This window comes from Erinaceus europaeus, chromosome 7, assembly GCF_950295315.1.
Source record: "Erinaceus europaeus chromosome 7, mEriEur2.1, whole genome shotgun sequence".
Taxonomy (NCBI): domain Eukaryota; kingdom Metazoa; phylum Chordata; class Mammalia; order Eulipotyphla; family Erinaceidae; genus Erinaceus; species Erinaceus europaeus.
Window position 1 is genome coordinate 75095899 of NC_080168.1, and position 16263 is coordinate 75112161.

General features: G+C 36.7%; 1 protein-coding gene across 17 annotated transcripts in view; it reads right to left on the reverse strand.

Moving 5' to 3' along the window:
* Positions 1-16263, reverse strand: part of ENOX1 (ecto-NOX disulfide-thiol exchanger 1) — a 772227-nt gene that overhangs the window by 380020 nt on the left and 375944 nt on the right. For 15 of the 17 annotated variants that reach the window (XM_060194781.1, XM_060194780.1, XM_060194786.1 and 12 more), the window contains one exon: positions 14715-14818. The exons of 1 other annotated variant lie outside the window; for it this stretch is intronic. The gene's annotated coding sequence lies outside the window, so the exon portion shown is untranslated. Of the gene's footprint in view, positions 1-14714; positions 14869-16263 lie in introns of all 17 variants that reach the window. One more of the 17 variants, XM_060194774.1, reaches the window with a different exon arrangement.

Sequence of the window (16263 nt, forward strand, 5' to 3'; positions counted from 1 at the left end):
ATTTGTCTTATAATTCTTTCTTTAGATATATAATTATTATAATTACTTGGCTACTATCTAAATAGTATTTCTTAATTTCATTTTCTATTTTTCGCAGTATGTAGAAATATGGTTCTTTAAAAAGATTTATGTATGTATTTATTTACTGAGATAGAGAGGAGACCACTGTATGCTTCATTCTGGCACTCATAGTACTCAGAATCAAACCTAGGGCCCCAGGCATGTGAGGACAACTCTCCACATGCTGAGAGAGCTCGCTGGCTGCTAGAAATATAGTTGATATTTTATATTGACCTTGTATCCTGGGATATTGCCAAATTCAACAGATGTTTGACAAATTTAAATCTTTTTAGATTCCTCAGGAATTTCTATATACACATTCATGCGAATTGCAAATAGAGCCATTTTTAGAATCACTTCCTTTGCAATTTGTAAGTTTTTAAAAATTCTTTTGATGGCTAATACAACCACACCAGTTAAAAAACCTCTAATATAATGTTAAATAAAATTACTGAGAGTGAATATTCATGTCTTCCTGATTTGGAAAAACAAATTCATTGTCTAATTGCTATTTGTAGGTTTTTTAATAGACATTCACTGCCAGATTGAGTACAACTTCTTTTATTTCTAGTTTTGTTGGGAATTTTTTCCCTCATAATTAATTCTGAATTTATCAAATGCTGTTTCTGGGTCTATTTAAATCAACATGTGAACTGATTTTTTTCTTTTTAATGTTAAAGCATACTGCTATACCTGAACTAAAGTTAATTGTTTACATGTCCCACTTTTTAATATACCCTTGCATTATACTCCTAATGTCAGTTCAATATGTCTGTGTTTATAATTATGTGGAATATTAATGTGTAATTCTATAGTTTATTTATAAAAACTGTGCAGATCACAGAAAATGTGAAATTTCTAAATTTTTTAACTCTAAGATTATTACTCTTTTTTAAATGCTTGAAGGAACTGAAGAGTAAAATAATCTAGATCAGGAGTTTATTTTTGTTGCAAAACTTTTAACTATAAGCTCAACTTATTTAACAAATAAATAAGAATAGAATTATTGAATTATTCCTATTTTCTATTTCTACTTGTATCAGTTTTAGTATATTTACCTTGCTTAACAAGAAATATGTTGATTTCATCTAAAATGACTTGCTTAGTCTCCTGCTAATTCTCATACCCAGTGATAACAATTACTGAACTTAAGTCCCCTTTTCCCCACTTCACTTGACTAAATTGTATTTGTCTCTCTGGGCCTCCTTTTATTTACTTTTTACATATTTGTTAACTATAGATGAGCTCATCTAGTCCTTACTAATTTATCTTGAAAAATGATCATATTAAAAATTAAACTGCAATATATTAAAAGGCATGGTAGCTGAAGTGAAAGAGCTCCCAAGGATGTAATCTGTAACAATATAAGAAACAAAAGAAATAGATACAGACAGAAAGAAATGGAAAGACATACCATGACCATGAACCAGAAGAATTAATATTGTCAAACTTACCATCTTACCCAGACGAGATACATACACACACACACACACACACACACACACACACACACACACACACACACACACACACACACACTCAATGCATTTCCCATCAAAGTACCAACAAATTTCTTCAAAGGAACAGAACAAAAGTTACAAAATTTATCTAAAACCAAAAAAAAAAAAAAACCAAAAAAACCTATGATTGCCAAAGCAATCTTGAGAAAAAGGAATAAAACTAGGGACATTACATTACCAGAACTCAAGCTATATTATAGTAGTACTATAATCAAACTACCTGGTACTGGAACCAAAACAGAAAAATAACCCAGTAAAATAAAACAGAGGATCCAGAAATAGGCCCCCACCTCTATGGTAAACTAATTTTTGACACAGAGACCCAAACCATTAAGTGACAAAATGGTGTTGGGAAAATTGGATTGAAACAGGCAGATGAAATTGAATCATCACATGTCACCAAGCACAAAAGTCACCTCTAAGAGCATCAAGGACATAGATATTAGGCCAGAAACTATCAAATACATAGAAGCAAACATTGGAAGGACACTTTACAACCTATGCTTCAAAAAAAAAAAAAAAAAAGAAAAACCTTCAAGGATTCAAATCCAACAGCCAAGAAAACAGAAGCAAAAAAAATAAACCAATAGGACTACATCAAACTGAAAAGCTTCTGCACAGCAAAGGGTGCCACCACCCAAAGAGAAAAACACCCTCCAATGTGGGAGAAGATCTTTACACAATACACCTCAGACATAGGATAAGTCTCCACTGTAAAATAAGCTCACAAAAGGAAAAAAAAAATTAAGTATCTTATACTAATGTTACAACACTAGTTGCTCTAGCAAGTCACCTGCCATAAATTCTTTTTTTTAAATTTAAATTTTTTTAATTTTTAATTTATATTTATTTATTTATTTATTCCCTTTTGTTGCCCTTGTTGTTTTATTGTTGTAGTTATTGATGTCGTCGTTGTTGGATAGGACAGAGAGAAATGGAGAGAGGAGGGGAAGACAGAGAGGGGGAGAGAAAGATAGACACCTGCAGACCTGCTTCACCGCCTGTGAAGAGACTCCCCTGCAGGTGGGGAGCCAGGGCTCAAACCAGGATCCTTATGCCAGTCCTTGTGCTTTGTGCCACCTGCACTTAACCCGCTGAGCTACAGCCCGACTCCCCGCCATCAATTCTTGTTGCATCAAAATGTTGCATTTTAAAATTAATTTTAAAAGAAAACAATATAATTAAGAAATATAACTCTAGGAATAAAATTAATATCCACGATCCCATAATGATATACATCATTGGATAAACAAATGGAGAAAAGTGGCAAGTCTCCCTGACTGAATTGAACTAAATAGCCTTAAACAGCAAACCCCCTAATAAATATATTACTTATTCTGGTAGTTTAAACATATGTCTGATAGGCTTCTCTATCAGAGATGGGGTCGATTTTTCTCCCTTTAAGTAGGTATTATATTTAGGTACTTGCTTAAAAAGAATTTAACATGAAAAGAGAAGACAACAGCTACGAGGCAGAAGCCTGGGAGATACTACCTGAATGAGGTAATCAAGGTTTTTATCACAGGTAAAAGTCATGCTGATATCATGATACCTTGGATAGCATAAGAGCAGTGCTTCACTTCGGTGCTGCTGTTTTCTACAATCCAAAACCCTACTAACAATGTCAAAATCTCACAGATGACTGACAATAGTTCAAAAATATCTGACTAGAGCTCTTAAAAACAGTCAAAATTATGGAAGACAAGGAAAATCTGTGAAATATCACAGACTGCAGTAGACCGAGAGGACATGGCCCTTGTGATCTCTTAGACTGGCTCTCAGAACAGAAAATGACAGCGGAAAAAACTGGTAAAGCTCAAATAAAGTACAGAGTTGCATTATGTTGATATTAATGTTTTAATTTTCATAAGTGCAACTTGGCTAGGAAAACATGGTAGCACAGGAACCATTCCGGGAAGCTGAGAGAATAGTGCAGAGGAACTTTCTGTATTATCTATATAGCTGGCCAATAAATTTAAAATTATTTCTTTTTTTATTTTTTTTTATTTATAAAAAGGAAATGTAAAAGGCAGTAGCCTTGAAATTCCCTTTTTATGCAGTTGTTTGTTAAGTACTTTTAGTATGAGTTGCTTGTAGTATGAGGTGGAAAATTCCTTGCCCCTTCCCCCTTGAATAAGCAGGACCTAATCAGTGAAGGCCACCCATTGTTCGAAGGACCCTACCTGGGGACAAGCCTTATCAGGACCTTTGAACAGACTTTGTGGTGTGCTGCCTACCGGATGGGTGGTCATAGCCGATGGCAGGAGGATGTGCCTGGTTGAATTCTATTGGTTGTGTGATCTTACTATATTTGAAACTAGCCCGCGCTTTGCTTTGAATGGATCATGCTTTTGCTAAGTTTGAAATGATTGGATCTTGTGTTTGCTATAGTCTGTTATTGGATGTAGGTTGATAAGGTGATGTGCTCCCCCTCCCTGAGTGTAGTCTGAATTCCTATAAATTGTATGGTTTGAGCCCTGTTCGGGGTCGAGCTTGGTAGACTAACACCAGTCACCATCTCGGCCCGGATTGCAATTCGTCAATAAACATCTTTGCTTCCTTACAGTGGATGGTGGTTTGATTTATGCTCGCTAACAGGAAACATTGACAAAACCATAGGATAAGAGGGGTACAACTTCATACAATTCCCACCACCTGAACTCTGTATCCTATCTCTCCCCTGATAGCTTTCCTATTCTTTAACCCTCTGGAAGTATGGACCCAGAACTCTCAACTTCTGTACCCTGAAAATAATTGTGGTTCATATACTTTCAGAGGGTTAAGTGACAGGGCAAGATGACTAGCATGTTCTAAACCCCAATTCCACCAGGACCCAAACTGTTTGTCACCAGGATTTTTTTTTTTATTTTTTACTTATAAAAAGGAAACATTGACAAAATCATAGGATAAGAGGGGTACAACTTTGCACAATTCCCACCACCAGAGGAATTTTGTTTTTATACCATCACTGAAAGGTAGGTGAATCTGGAAAACAACAGAGGAAGTCAGTCACTGTTTCTCTTACCTGAGAGAGAAGAGGAAGAAGGAAGGATACTTGGAAGTAGTAATAGATATTACTTAGAAAAGAAGTGAAGGTAGTACTGTAGAAAAAGTGGTGGGGAAATATAGATATAGATAGTGACAGACATAAAGTTGACCCATATCTATGACCTTGGGAGTATGACTGTAATAGAGTGGATAGGGACACAGAACTCTGGAGGAATTGTGTGGCATTATACCCCTTTTATCTTATAATTTTGTGAATCAATATTAAACAAAAATAGTGTATAATTAGAAAAATCATAGCTTGAAAAACCTATAGATCAAGTTGTGTAGCATTCACAAGTTTTCTAGGGCCAAGAAAAGGCAAGATTTTGCAGTCCTACCTGCTATTTCTGAAACCTTCATTCATTCATTATCACTAACAGTATGCAATCCTTTGAAGATAATTTTGATGGGATTAAAAATGTTTCCTTATTTACCACTATATCTTATCTTCTAGATGGGTTTGCTGATGTATAACAAATATTCTGTGATTTTTTTTTCTCATTGAATAACCACTATAAATTTTGTTGAACAGAGCAATAAGGCAAGTGTTAGAAAAAGTTCACTGAAAATTCAAAAACATTCTAAGATGGTAGTTAGCATGTTATTTCACATAATGGAATCCTCTGTTGGAATCAGTTTCAAAGAGTTTTGAATATATCATTTATTCCCTGCATTTTGAATCCTAGTTCTGGGCTATATAGTTAGGCTCACTTAAAGGTGATAGAATCATGCAGCTGTTTAGAAAATACAATCTGGACACAAATTGCCTCCTGTGTTAAAACTTTCTCTATACTTTATGATTCTATATCCTGAAGTAGTGACCAGTTATTTAATCTTATTTTATTAAGATTGGAAATTGGGAGATAGTTGTATAAAACTTAAATGGCTGTTGTGAGAATTAGATGGGTTGTTATATATAAATGTTTGACAAAACTGACATACAGAAATAATGAATACTATTGTTAGTACTGTCGCTGCTGCTTTTATTAATAAAGACACACAGAAAAACAAGAACAGTCAGTGATGCTCACACTGGTTTTATGCTAATCTAGACAAGTTTAAGGATAGATTTTATATTCTCAAATGCCTCTGAAGTTTCAACTTGGTGCACTTGTCTACTACATATTTAAGTCCTCAAAGAGTCCTCTAGTGCTACAGTTCAGTAAGAAAGAATTCTGGGGTATTTGCAGAGGCTTTTACAGGCTGTATATCTACTGTGTCTGTTTTTCAAAACACATTTCTAAGTGATTTTCTTTTTTATGAAGGTCTTTTAAAGTGCCTTGGACAAGACGAGCCTCCTTCAATATAAAACAGCTTTAATTTTTATTGAGATTTGCCTTAGGAACACTTCTGGTGTTTGTATGCTAATGTATTTTCAAGTAGTAATTACAGTTGAAGTGCTTAGTTTGTGACTATTATACACATGGCAGCTTCTATGCAGTTATATTTACCTTGACTCATTGCTTCATTAGGGCTGAAATCCAGAGGATGGTTTACTTCAGAGTAAACATATCAGATGACTTGGGTTTCTTTGGAGTCTTTAAAAGGAAAAAGCCTCAAACAAAACAACATACCACATAAGACCTTTCATTTAGAGCTTATTTAAGTCAAGAGGTTCATCTGGGTGAAAAAAATTGTCAAAAAATTCAAAAATCCCCCTAATATAGTGGAGAGCAATATGCCACTTATCTGATTTCTTATTCATTCCTTTACAGTGCTATGGGAAATGTCAGCTCACTGGTCTGCATCATTTCATTTTCTTGCAAGGGAAGAACTGTCACCAGAAGCTGCTATTTCAAATGATAATAATCTTGTAGGTTCATTCTCAGAAATCCAACCAGAGTTTCTTTCCCATAGGGGACCATGCCAACACTGTAATGTAAAACTTGGGAATGTATGTATGTGTCTATAACTGTGTCTACTATGACTATATAATAGAGATATATTGTTGATTGATGGTTTTCTAAGATAAGATTGGAGCTTTTCATTATTATATTGGAGTTTTACAAATGGCTATTTAGGTATAAATCATTACGGTCACATCAAACTTCTCCCTCAGTCATGAAGTCTACAAACTTCATTCATTTTTTTCATGGGTCTGAAATACGTTTTAATGGTAAGTTAATGGTTTACAGTACAGTTGTTTTTCTTTCCTTCCAACTAAGCTATATATACTCCTCATTATGCAATACTTTTTAAAATTTTTGTATCATTTTGCATATTTTTATCCAAAAATTCAAACATTCCATTCGAAGAACAAAAAACTGGCAATAAATACGTAATGATAACAGAACAAAATGCAATAAAAAAGCAACATACTGACATAAAAACGTCACGTGATTTGCCAAAGCACACAGCTCCAACATTTACCAAAATATTTGGAACACTTTGCCACTGAGTGTATAATTCACTGAGAGACTTGCCAGCAGCAGCCTAGAGAGGCAAAACATACTGCATAATAGAAAAAACCATTTAAAATATTTAAATGTGAGCTGGGGAGACAGCATAATGGTTATGCAGAAGCTTTTCAAGCCTAAATCTCTGAGGTCCCAGATTTAATCCCCAGCCCTACAATAAACCAGAACTGAGCAGTATTCTGGTCCCTATCTATCTATCTATCTATCTATCTATCTATCTATCTATCTATCTATCTCAGTATCTTTCCCTCTGTATCTACACTTTCTCATTAAAATAATAAAATAAAGTTTTAAAAAGAAAGAGAAATGCTTTAAATATATATTTAAATGTTAGAAGTACATTTAGACAGCTTCCCAAGCCAATGTGGTTTTTTACACCAGTTTTGACCACGGAGGGAAAAATGATACTATCAGCTTTCATTTTTTTTTTCCTCCAGGGTTATCACTAAGGCTCTATGCCTAGACTACGAATCTGCTGACCAGCTTCAGTAGGTGAAGTGATCCCTCTGCAGGTGGGGAGCTGGGAGCTTGAACCGGGATCCTTGTACTGGTTCTTGCACTTTGCACTATGGACACTTAAATCAGTGTGCTACAGCCCAGCCCTAGCTTTAATATTTGAGTTGCTGCCTATCACTTCCATTTTCTCATGGAAGACAAAAAAAAAATTGGTCAGCCCTTACTTATGACTGAAAAACTAAGAAGTCCAAATTTCCTATCTCAAGCTGCTAGTACAACCCTACCCCATGAGGGTCAGCAAAATAATTGATCTTGATGGTGCACTTGGCTTTGCCATGCACATGACTCAACTTTGAGCAAGTCCCCCACTGCACTGGAGGGAGCTCTTCTGCTATGGTGTTTTTCCCTTTCTTTCTGTCTCTGTGTCTCTCTCCCATCTCCTTCTCTCTCTATACATGTACACACACACACACACACACACACAATTCTACCTGGAATAGTGAAGTGCTGGTGATAACCAAAATAAATCCTACTTCCTGAGGCCAGTAGCTGCACTCCACAGAACACTGGACTGTTCCATTCACCCTACATCCATGCTTCTATCCATGCAAGCATCCAGTTCATGTATCCATCTATCCATTTACTTACTTTTCTAGTATTTTTCAAGTTCTTAAGTACCTATGATGTTTTAAATATTGTGAACATTTCCAGAGACACAGTAATAAACAAAATTAATTCAGTGCCATCATGAAGTTGTTTTTTTCAAAGGTACTCATCATGAAAGACATAATAATCATAAACTGTGCTAAGTGCTAGAATAAAGAAAGAGCAGCATACTTGGTGCTGGAGAATAAAAATATCACAAAGGATTTGTAACAAAAAATGATATTTATCCGAAGACCTTAAGGATAAATAGTACTTAAAAAAATGAAATTGGGGGCCAGAGGGAACATCAAAACTAAATGACATAAGAAGAGCAAGATGTGAAACATCAGAACTAAGCTCAGAGAAGGAGGAGCTAGTGCCCAGAAAAATGGAGGGAGGAGGCAAGAATAATGGAGACACCAACACAGAATGGGATTATTCCTGTTTTTCTAAGATGAATTATTTCCCTGTGATTCCTTTTTTCTGATCATCTATTGTTTTAACAAATTCTTGGCAGGCTAACATGAGGTATTAATATAATTACTACACAACTATTCTTTACACAAACATCTACTAGCAACTACATAAACTGACTATAAATGCAAAAAATGATCTATTCCACAAGAAACACTGGGGAAGCCTTGCATTTTGAAGATACTTCAGTGCCAGCAAATAGCTCACCTCATAGTGTACACACTTTACCATGTATGAGAACACTGGGTAAAGTCCAACCACTATATGGGAGCACCATGCAAAGGAAAATCTTCATAAGTGGTGGAGCAGTGGGGACAAAAGAAAAAAAATAAAGAATTTCTCTTTCTCAAAAAGCAAAAAGAAAGGGGAAGAGGAAAGAGTCCACTAAGGATAGTAGAATAGGTCAAGTTGGAAGTCCCAATGAAATGCTGGCATCAAAAAAAAAAAAAAAGGAAAAAAAAAAAAGAAAAAAAGGAAGTAAGGAAAGAAGAAAGAAAGAAAGAGAAAGAAAGAAAGAAAGGAAAAACACTTCATTGTTTTCAAAAACATGAAGTTAGGCTATATGAATTGGTACTTTCTTCTTGTATTGAGCTTCTGCTAGTCTTCTCTGTATCATTCCATTTTACTGTATGTTCTGCCAAAGTGAGCTGAGAGGACTTTTGAAATGATACCTCAGGCTTTATAACTATCTCTGGCTTACATTTCCTTCACAAGAGTTATTGTACTAAATTTAAAAAAAAATCCCATATGTAATAACTATATTTAAGATCAATAAATAAAAAGAGAAAAGTGACAAGCTCATTTCTCCTTAGCTATTGATCACATAGTTTAAAGAATGATGGTTTTCAAAGAACAAGAAGGATCTTAATGCCATATTTTACTATATAAATGATTAGCAGCACCAAAATTTCTTAACTATGGAATGCACTGTTTACATTCAAACACATTTTTAGATGTTTGAGCACCTGTTCTTCTTTGAACAGGCAGTAAAAAAAAGAAAGCAGTAATTAGCTTTTATCCAAGTGGGTTAAGTAGGGCAGTAATGCCTTCTTCATATTCACCTCCAGAGACAGAGGCAATTTTGTATTTCTGCTCTACTTCTTGTTGGATTCTATTAAAATTAAAGTATAACAAAATACTATTCAAACTAGTTAAATATATATTCTAAATTTCCAAATGAGAAGTTTTTCATTTTATACTCTTAAATGTCTTGCCTCATCACAATAATTTATGCCAGAGTAACTTATAGACAGCTGCTAAATTCTTAAAACAGAAGCAAATGCATTTCAGAATGCATTATAGAATTATTATATAAAGCAGCATATATATATGTGTTAATCAATCATAAAATGTCTCACCTTTTTTATCTTCTCTTTTCATTCCAGCATATGACTTGTAAATATAGCCAAATGATTCTTGGCTTTAGGAAGTACTGAGTTTTAAACAGCTGGGAGGGAATGATGCATGATGCCTAGTCAACCCTAATAAAGCCACCTCTGCACTCTCTACACCCAAGTTCTGGGTTCTGGCTTCACTCAATTCAGTCTGTTCCAATTAACCCTTCCATACTTAATAGTCTCAAGTACACAGTGATATCTGCCAGAAGACTCATTATGGCTTGATCTCTAGAGATTTCTTACAACAAGAATTATCTAATTATGGAATTGCTTATCTTATAAAGCAATAATTTCCTTTACCTATGTCCTTTGAACACTGGAAGATTAGCTGAGTGGGCAATCAAAATGGGATAGAAGAGATGGATGGTTTCTACAGAGAACAATGTTCAGAGGTCCAACTTCAACAAGTTCTCACCCCAAGTCCAAAAATAACCTTGTTATCTTTTCTACCAAGTAGTGAGTTGATTCACTGATGACTTTCATCTTCACATCAGTGTAGTGCAGTTAACCCCAGACACAGAAATACATGCTCAGAGCTGACTTGATGCTTGGACCTGAACATAAACCTTTCTACTCCTTTTGGGTCACATGCCTCAAAAGGGCAGAGGCTAAGGCAATGTCTCAAAAGTATCTGGGGATCATTTTCATCAAAATAATTAGGAGACTTTTTTAAATGCATATTCCTTGATCCCAGACAAGACTTATAGATTAATAGTCTTTGAGGATGAAGCTAGTGATAAGTTGTTTCAATAACTAACTCCCCTGTATATTTCACTCAGCTGAGACCTTTCCTTTCATGGTATTCTCTAATTCCATTCCAGGAGGTTCACTTCCTAACAAAGTCCCAAAACCTAGATATAGGCCAGGTCCCCTTAGATAGAGCATATGTTCACATGTATCCATAAATTAGGGCAAAATATATACCTGAAGCAAAAATACACAATAGTCTTTAGTGAGTCAGTATCAAGTTCATAATGAAATAGTGTCCACTTAGATTTAGATAGCTTCCTCACCTACTTCCTATTACATATAGTTCTCTCACTTACTCCAAAGCTACCCTTATCAAAGCAAGGACTGCAAAAGCTGAATAAGGGCAAGAGACTGGCATACTTTAACGATGACTCTTTAGTCACTATCAGGCCATTCCACCAGCTGGGCCCTAATCAGGAAGTCCTGAGATTCCCAAACAGACTTGATGGGCCTAGAATTCAAATAAATCCCTCTCTCCATTGTTACTGGTCATTTCTATCAGGAACAACAAAATAGATCCTTTTGTGGGCCCCCATAGGACCTTGCCCTCAACTTGGATCAACAACGGTAGAGAATGTTCCATCCTCCAAAGGGAGGCTGGACAACATACCCTATGATACACCTGAGAAAGACAGGTTCTGATATTGGGGCAGCTTAGAATGTTCTTACTCATGACCACAGAATGTGAGCTCAGATCTGTTGGGATATTGTGCAGATGTGATAGAATATTGGCAGGGCCCACAAAACATTGTATTTCCATGCAAGTTTTATTTACAGATATCCACCACGTTGCCCCCTCAGGGTATTGCCCATTCCCGCAAGAGCTGAAACCCTAGCAACAATTGCTAAGAAAGCTTTCTACCTTCCCAGAGTGCCTTGCTTTCTCCATCCCCTTTTCTAGCCAATCCTATCCTGACTTGCCACTTCCGGAATTTCTCCCATAAAAGCCCTCCTGTCTACCTTTCTCTCTCTTGTTTTTCTCTTCTCTTTGGCGACCCAGAGAAGGGCTGTTAGGCATAGTGGGAGGTGGCCATTTTGCTGCCTCCATGTGTCCTAAACCACCCTGCTCTCGCTCATTTCTGGGGTGCCTGCATGAATAAAAATTTGTGTTCCCACTCCGCTCTGGTCTCTTCCCTTTTACCTGCGACGCAACCCGACACAGATCTACAGGGATGCAGAGGTCACATAGGCTCCTAAGCTGCATATGGGCCCCAGATCACATCAAATCGGTGGGGTTTACAGTCAACAATATTTATACACCTTTCCCATATTAGGAAGCTACTTTCTTCCCTGATCCAGCTTTCTGGTCCTTTTTTCAACCATGACATCATTTCCCCAGACAATAACTTGGATCCACATGCATATCAGATTTCAGGCTCAGGGGAAGGAAAAACAAACAAATAAACAAACAAACAAAAAACAACTAGTATAGCCACAGGCCCTTTGGAATATAAATAAAATACGCCTACTAGCTACCTACAAAACGGAGGACCCCCCCCCACACACACACACTTCATCTGCACTATTCTAGCCTTTAGGTCCATGATTGTTCAACAATTGATTTGGCTTTGTATGTTAATTCTCTTTGCAGCCACTGGGTTCCAGATGCTAGCAGGATGCAACCAGTCTTCCCTGGAAAGACAACCCCACCAGTGTGCCTTGGAGCTCCATTTCCCCATAACCCTTCCCCACTAGGGAAAGAGAGAGACAGGCCGGGAGTATAGATTGACGTGCCAATGCCCATGTTTAGCAAGAAGCCAGACCTTCAGCCTTCTGCATCCACAATGACCTTGGGTCCATACTCGCAGAGGGTTAAAGAATAGGAAAGCTATCAGGGGAGGTGATGGGATACAGAGTACTGGTGGTGGGAATTATGCGAACTTTTACCCCTCTTATCCTATGGTTTTGTCAATGTTTCCTTTTCAGAAAAAAAAAAGAAAGAAAAGAAAAGAAATGTTACAGGAACCTTTGATTTTAACTATATGGAATAGCTTAAATATATTCCAAAGTATTCACTGCTCCAAATTCCTTAAGCTTTAACAAGCTATGATCCCTCTGCTATCATGCCCTACATACCCCTCCTCTCTTCACATGGCTAATTTCTCCTCATGTAACAAAAGCTGTAAGCTTCTCCTACATGCCAAGGATGAGTTACATTCCTGCCTCTTCACTCCCAAGGCCCTGTCCATTAGTGAGCTCATCACATTAGCCCTAGAGATGGACTCCTGTCTTCTGTAGGAGACTACAAACCCCTAAGGGCAGATGTGAAGCCTTTTGCATTTCCTGTCCCAGTTTATCTTGTAGGGAGCAAAATGTTAGTGGTATAAAGAAGTGGTTGCATACAAAGCAAGGATGGTTATTCACTTCATAATAGAATTTACCAAAGATTTCTACACCCTTATGTTCATTTATATATCATTAATTTCTAGACAGAAAATCTGAAGGACAGAAAATTAAAGCCACTGCCAATCAATCCAAATTTCAGAGAAAATACTCCTAAGGTTAAGTCTGTGGGAAATCCTTATGAACCCAAGTGAATGTAAACATTTCACACAGACTTTAAGGCACATTCCTGTTGCACAAAGGGAGTGGTACACATCAAGATATGTCTGTTGCAGCTCTATAAATGTATAAGCAGATGGGGAAGTGAAGTTTGGCTTGTGAATTTAGCCTTTTCCTCTCCAACTGGCAGAAGCAAGAAGAAATTTTGAGAGCTTTGCTCTCTTGGCTACTGAAGGATCAAGTTTCCCTGTTCTGCAATGACCACAGTAGCCATCTGGGAAAAACAAAATTCTTTCTCATAACAACACAGGGAGCAGTGGTGGAAGCTGTAGTACTTTGGTTTTTTGGCTCCTGTTTCTAGAAAATTCTAGCCTTGGTTTTATATAATTTGTCTCTCACTGGCTTAGTAAGTCAAAATTTTAGATAATTGCAAAAATCTACAGTCTTAGGGTAAAAATGTCTTACAAGTCTAGAAAGCCACCCCAGTTGTAATTAGATTCCTCAAACAAGTGAAGCAACCCCAAGTACAGAACATTTGCTTCCCCATCTTGTTCAGTTTACTAAATTCTTGAGATTGTGTTCATACTAAACAGATTCACTGACATTTTCTCTTTACAAGAGATTTAGACTTTTCTCTACCACCAAGGAAAGTGTATTAAAGCAATACAAAAACAGAATTTGTGATTAGTAGGAATAAACCATATTAATTTTCCCCTCTAAACAATAGGCTAAGCTGAAAACACGCTAAAACTATTATGTGTATTCAGTGATGGAAAGCTCAGATTACCACAGAAATAAATAATGTGTTTCAGATAAGAACAGCTACAGTGTACCTCACAATTACATTTTATGGTAGAAATATGTTTATAAAGCTTTTAGCCTAGAGTTAAGAAAAATACTTACAAGTTCTCAAATTCTTACAACTTTCATATAAAACAGGCAGTTCTATGAAACCCACATTTTATGAAATAAAGCCCAGACAATGTCTTTGACCAAAGTTCAGGAAGAGTGCACACTGCTCTGGCTGAATATGATAAAGTTCTTGCCAGAGGTCAAAGAAAGCAATGCATTTCCTTCAGAATAGACTCCATGGGACAAGTCCAGATGCATGACTAAAGAGAGCATAGGTGGAGAACTTAAACCTGAGTGCTGCTTCCAAGCATACAAGTAATTATGAGACTTCTCTCAGTTAGGAATCTTTGTGCTAAAAATTTCCTCCAAGAAGAACTATGTAGGAAGCATGTTTTTTCATACTCAGATTATGTGCAACACATTCAGTCTGATAATATTACCAAACATGGGTGCTTCCCTCAATCTTACCATCCACCTATAGGTCTGACCCATCAGCCTATAGCATTAATGGAATGATAATTTTCAAAAAACATATTCCCTTACTAGTAGGGAACAAACAGATGGTCTAGTGATAAAACAAAATTTTAACTTACCTCTAGCTTCCCAACACCTATAAGGCTTTTTCACAAACTTTTCAGGGTCGATCTCTTAATATCTCTGAGATTAGCATAAATTCATTCCAATGTCCTCATAGCACCTGGTGGGAAGTGTGGACAAAGAGGATGGCTGTCAGCCAGAGAAATAGGCCTGGAAAAGCAAAAACCAGAATATCCCAGTCACAGAGCAGGTGTCTTAGAGGAAAAGTCAGCAAGAAAAGGCAAAACCATGCAAAGAAAGTCTGAGAAACTTTATATTCAACATGAATGTCTCTGACTTATACCACACCCACCCTTATACTCAACACCTACATCTTCTGTACAAACTGCCTATGCTGCCCACAACCATGACATTGACTAAGGACTTGAACCCAGGCCTCCAATGGCATGCAGGCATCTCTAGATTTATACTACTGCTACTTGAGCATCCACAGATGTGTTTGTTTTCTACTGAGCTAAGAACTTTCTGAACGAGCCTGAACTTCATGCATCTCACCGTTCCAGTATTTTAACAGAGCACTTAACCAAAGTAAATGTTCTTTAGACTTCTCATCAAATAACTGAAATACTGATAAAAGACAAACTAGAAATATGACAGTGCATTCTGATTAACTGTTCTACTGACTGAGTAATCTAGATTCATCACCACAGCAGCCTAGACAATGCCCATCTTTTCACTAACTTTTACAAAATGGATGAAATGCATGTCCTGGAGACCCTTCCCTAGAAACCCTTGCAGGAACATACTTCAATGGTAGTATCCCTGAGTTGTTTATATTAACTTTTGAGAGATGCATGTGCATTGCTTATCCATCACTCAGTGCTTTGTGATAAGCCATGCAGGGATAAGCAGAGGCTACAGCCTGTCTCAACTGAAAAGGGCAGGGTGTCAGATGTACAGAACTATGGTGGTACCTCCCCTAGTACCCACTGTCACATGCACTGGCTTTTTATTGAAAATCAATCCAGCAGGATTTTTCCCCATAAAACTAAGGAAGCTGCTAGATTGTTTAAAGCTGCTCTAGGCTTTTCAGCCAAGCACGTTTGTACTGAATTAAAAAAAAAAAGATAAGTAATATGGCAAAAGCAAAGTTTGCTAGAGTAACCAGAGATGAAACCCAAATGTTCAGCTGCTTTAGTGACTCAGACTCTGAGGAGGAGCAATTAAAATACATCACAGTTAAAGGTGAAGGGCACAACTATATAGCAAGCCAGTGCTTCATGCCTTGGCAAAGGTAATCTTCAGCCACAGTTAAGTGCACAAACCCAAGAGTCACAGCCTTTAGAGATTTAGTTTCAAATATCTAGTCTAGTAATCCTAGACTACTATATTCTCATAGACACAGTATAATATATTAGTATAGTACTGGAAAACTTTAATCAAAATTAAGCTAGAGTGACTTTCTCTAATTCAGAAATCTACATTTTTTCCCTTATTATCTGCAGAGGGTTTTAGTATCATCCTCTGAAAGTTCAAATAGAAGATCGTTTTCAAAAAGCATTATTACTTGGGAGAGTTGAAATATAAAGACTGAGCCCAATTGTA